Here is a 4978-nt window from a genome sequence, read left to right on the forward strand (position 1 = left end):
GGACAATCTTAGGTGCTGTTTCTCAGGTACCATTTACTTGCTTTTTTGAGGCAGGATCTCTCATTGCCCTGTAACTCACCTAGTAGGCTAAGCTGACTGGACAGTGAGCCCCAGATACTTGTCAGCCTCCTCAGTGCAAAGATTGCGAGACAGTGCTTTTTTTCTTTCTTCTTTCTTTCCTTCCTCCTTTATTCCTCCTTCCTTCCCTCCTTCCTTCCTTCCTTCCTTCCTTCCTTCCTTCCTTCCTTCCTTCCTTCCTTCCTCCTTTATTCCTCCTTCCTTCCCTTCCTTCCTTTCCTTCCTTCCTTTCTTCTTTCTTTCTTCTCTTTCCTTCTTTCTTTCTTTCTTCTTTTTTCTTCATCCTCCTCCCACTTCTCAAACTCCCTCCTTCTCCCTCCTCCCTCCTCCTCACGGGTTCTGGAGCTGCAGCTCAGACACATATGCTTTAAATGGTTAGCATCCATTTTCCCAACTAAACTTCCCTCCAGCCCAGTAAGGAATATTATTTATGGAAGTTATTTAAGATAAGGCGGAGGCTCCTAGGAAGTCTACAGGAAATGGGAGTTGCTGGAGTTTGTTTTCCACTTCCTCTCTGTCATCGCGTGCTAGAGCATCTAAGCATCTCGCAGAACCCAGGGAACAAATCAGCATCCGGCTCAGTCTGCACATGCCCTGCAGTGCCAGCTAAGATGACAGGGCCCAGAAGGGGTGGGCTTTAAAAGTCTCCTTTTCCCACAGCTTGGCACCCAGCCTAACCCCTCTGCTAGCTGAAAGGGTGCCAACATGCCCAGCACGTTTGGATTTGCAAATAGTCTCCTGTTTACTATCAGAGAATCTGCGAAGCCGAAGCTCCTTGTGGATTTTTGTGCTGCTGTAAAGCAGGACTGTCGGGAAGCTGGTCTTCACAAACCTCAGTGTGTGAGTAACAGGCTGCTTCATCGGTAGGTGAATGAGTCATGAAAGGATTATTCAAGGATTTTTTCTTTTTTTTTTTCTTTTTTACCCTGGACTGGATTTGAGCATTTGCTGGTTTGGAGGTGGGGACGGGAAACGGCTGAGCCTTTGAGAGTGGGAAGAGAGTCTGGGGTTGGAAGCCGTGGCTTGTTAGGGGACTCTGCTGTATTGCTCAGCTGTGCTGACAATCCACTCGAGATATGTTGTATTAAAAGAAAGTGTGGCGTGAGTCCAGCGGTTGAAATGCAGACGCCCACATGTATTTATATTCTCGGGGCCTGGGCCATGTGTGCGGTGACACAGCGTGCTACAAAGTCGTGGAACTGGAAATAACATATGTCTGTCTCAAGTGCCAGAGGAAATTGTGGTGCTGGTGAGAAGGCGCAGGGCGCGGATTTAGAAAGGAGGAAGAAACGCCTCCTGTGTCGCTGTGGTGTTTATCCCCAGGCCCTCGCTTCTCCTCACACAGCAGGAGCAGCCGCAAAACCGACAGAGAAACAAATGCAGAAACGGCCCGGGCCTTCTTCCAGAGCAGGTTGGCTTTCCCGAGGCTGGCCTTGGAAATGAGTCCTGGCCGACTGAATTTTGACCCTGCACGGGCCCGAGCTGTGGTTTGCTGAGAACCTTGGAGGCTCGTCTGTGACTAGAAGCCGTGGACGGTGCCGAAAAGGGGCAGAGAAATGCTGCCAAGAAAGGGGGTCTCCTTCACCTCAAAACTGCCTGGACTCAAGCATGACTCCGGGAGGATTGAGGAGACCGCCCAGTAAATACAGTACTTTCTGTGCATGCACAAGGTCCTGAGTTCAAATCTTGGAACCTATGTAAAAAGCAAAAAGCTGGATGGGGCACTGTGTGCTTGTCAGCCCTGGGGACGCAGAGCAGGCAGATCCTTGGGGCTACCAGCCTACCTGGCAAGCTCCAGGCTAGCAAGAGACCCTGCCTCATAAACAAACAAACAAACAAATAATTAGAATAATAAAAACCCCAACAATCAACCAACCGACAAACAAAAATGTTTGGGATGAAAGCACCTGAGGAATGATAGCAAAGGCTGTCCCTTGGCCTCTGTGTGCACGTGCATGTGTTCTTGCATGTACATTAATGTGTGTGTTGCATACTTTTGGTCATGATACACATACACACGAGCGTACACACACACACACACACACACACACACATACACACACCCCTTTATGGAAAAAAAAATACCAAATCAATTACTTGCAGTCTTTTAGGAACCAGAGAGCCATCTAGATTTCAGAAATCCATCTTCTCTGGATTTTGAGACCCGTGGGCTCACTGCCTTCCTCTGTATAGGGTGTTGTTCCTAAAGATGCCTGCTGTCTTCAAGCTCTGATTCGGAGTGTCTCTATAAACAGAGGTTGTACAAAGTTAAAGAAAGAATAATTCATCAAAAGTATTTTTTATTCCCTGAAAGCAGGTAAAAAATTTAGCTTCCTTGTTCCCATTTACTTACTCTGCCATTTTGGCCTGATCAGGCAAAATGATGTGGAGCCCATTAGGTGTTTATAGACAGAACTGAACAGAAAGAATAGAATTTAGATGCTTTCCTCATTCTGGGGTACACCTCTCTCAGAACACCGTGGACAGCCTGGAGTCCTTTCTTAGACACCACGGGGGTCTGGAGCCATCCTGTTAGACCCTCAGCAGCTGCTCAAAGCTACAGATTTTATCATGTACATTGGCTTACATTTAACACCATCTCACTTCTTCTTCTTCTTTGGCCTGTAGAGAGGACGTATTCTCTACACCTGCTAGTGCTTCTCCTCCATCCCTGGCCCAGTTCCAGTGGATCACACAGATCTTCCTCTCGAACCACTTTCTTCCTGTTCATCATTTTATCCCCGCCCAAACACAAGCAGACATTCTCTGGGAACCTGCCAGCCAAGCCTGCCAGAGAGGCAAGTAGGTCATCAAAGTAGAGAGAAGAGCTTCAGAGCTTCCTGTCCCTCCTCTCCTCCAAATCCAGTCCCCCAAGCTCATCCCCAGCTTCATAACAGATGACAGGTTGCATCCTCTCCTCACTCTCTGTCCCCATCTCAAGAGGACCAAGTAGATCTTGGAGGAACATACCTTCCATTCTCTTGTGGATTCTCTCAGCCCACTCCGCCAAGTCCAACCCCATTCCTAAGTGTGCATACCTAACGGGATCCCAGAAGAATTCCCAACCAGACAACACACAGGTACCACACTAACCCAAGAACCAGAGAGGGCAATGAAAACCAAGGAACAAGACACTCACTAGACAAAGACAAGACCAGAAGTACAATCTTCTCAAACTCAGATGACCAGGTACCAGCATGAAACAGAATAGCAGTCACTAGAGCCCAGCTCTTCTACTTCAAGATGCCCTGAGAATTCCAACATAGCTGAAACACAGTACAAAGACCTTAAAATAGCCTTTATGAGTGTCTGCTTCAGCATCACATATACTAAAATTGGAATGATACAAAGAAGATTAGCATGGCCTCTGCTCAAGGATGGCATGCAAATTTGTGAAATGTTCCATATTTTTAAACCCTTATCCAAACCAACTAAAAGGCAGAGAGAGAATATCCAAAGTAACCAAATCAGAAACAAAAAGGGGGACATAACAACAAACTCAGAGGAAATACAGAGAATCACTAGGTCATGCTTCAAAAGAGTGTACTCCACAAAATTGGAAAATCTAAAAGAAATGGACATTTTTTGATAGATACCACTTATCTAAGTTAAAATCAAGATCAGGCAAACAATTTAGATAGATCAATAATCCCTAAGCAAGTAGAAGCAGTCTTTAAAAGTCTCCCAAGGCCAGACAGTTTCAGTGCAGAATTCTACCCAACTTTCAAAAAAGACTAATACCAATACTCTTCAAATTATTCTACAACATAGAAACATAAGGAACATTGACAAATTATTTCTATGAGGCCACAGTCACCCTGATAACCAAACCACACAAAGATTCAATAAAGAAAGAGAATTACAGACCGATTTCACTCATGGACAAACATGCAAAAATACTCAGTGAAATACTGGCAAACTGAACCCAAAAATACAATAAAAAGATCATCCACCGCCGGGTGGTGGTGGTGCACGCCTTTAATCCCAGCACACGGGAGGCAGAGGCAGGTGGATCTCTGTGAGGTCGAGGCCAGCCTGGTCTACAAGAGCTAGTTCCAGGACAGGAACCAAAAAAGCTACAGAGAAACCCTGTCTCAAAAAAAAAAAAAAAAAGATCATCCACCATGATCAAGTAGGTTTCATTCCAGAGATGCATGGATGGTTCAACACATGAAAATCTATGTAATACATCATATAATAAAACTGAAAGAAAAAAAAGCACATGATCATTTCCTTAGATGCTGAAAAAGCCTTTGAAAAAACCCAACAAACTTTCATGATAAAAGCCTTGGAGAGATCAAGCATACAAGGGACATGCCTAAATATAATAAAAGCAATATGCAGCAAGCCAATATCAAATTAAGTAGAGAGAAACTCAAAACAATTCCACTAAAATCAGGAACAAGACCAGGCTGTCCACTCTCTACATACCTGTTCAATACAGTACTTGATGTTCTAGGTACAACAATAAGACAGTTTAAGGAGATCAGGGATACAAATTGGAAAGGAAGAAAAGAAAGTCTTATTTGCAGATGATATGATAGAATACATAAGCAACTCTGAAAGCTCTACCAGGGAACTCCTACAGCTGACAAACACCTTTAGAGAAGTGACTGCATAAAAGATTAACTAAGCTGGGCGGTGGTGGCGCACGCCTTTAATCCCAGCACTCGGGAGGCAGAGGCAGGCGGATCTCTGTGAGTTCGAGGCCAGCCTGGGCTACAAGAGCTAGTTCCAGGACAGGAACCAAAAAAGACTACAGCTGTAGTCTTTCTTATTTTAAGGCATAGATCATTTGTCAATAAACAGCCTTGACTAATAAGCCACCTTCAATCTCTTCATGACCTTGAATGTGCTGTGCTCTCAAATCAGACAAAACCTGATGTGGTTTGTAAGCAAG

General features: G+C 44.9%; 1 non-coding gene across 1 annotated transcript; it reads left to right on the top strand.

The window, feature by feature from the left end:
* The first annotated feature begins 3383 nt into the window (after positions 1–3383).
* LOC113456596 lies at positions 3384–3490 on the top strand. The gene has a single exon (XR_003377355.1). It is a non-coding gene; the product is annotated as a U6 spliceosomal RNA (small nuclear RNA).
* The last annotated feature ends 1488 nt before the right edge of the window (positions 3491–4978 follow it).

The sequence above is a fragment of the Microtus ochrogaster genome, chromosome 8 (genome assembly GCF_000317375.1).
Source record: "Microtus ochrogaster isolate Prairie Vole_2 chromosome 8, MicOch1.0, whole genome shotgun sequence".
Lineage (NCBI taxonomy): Eukaryota > Metazoa > Chordata > Mammalia > Rodentia > Cricetidae > Microtus > Microtus ochrogaster.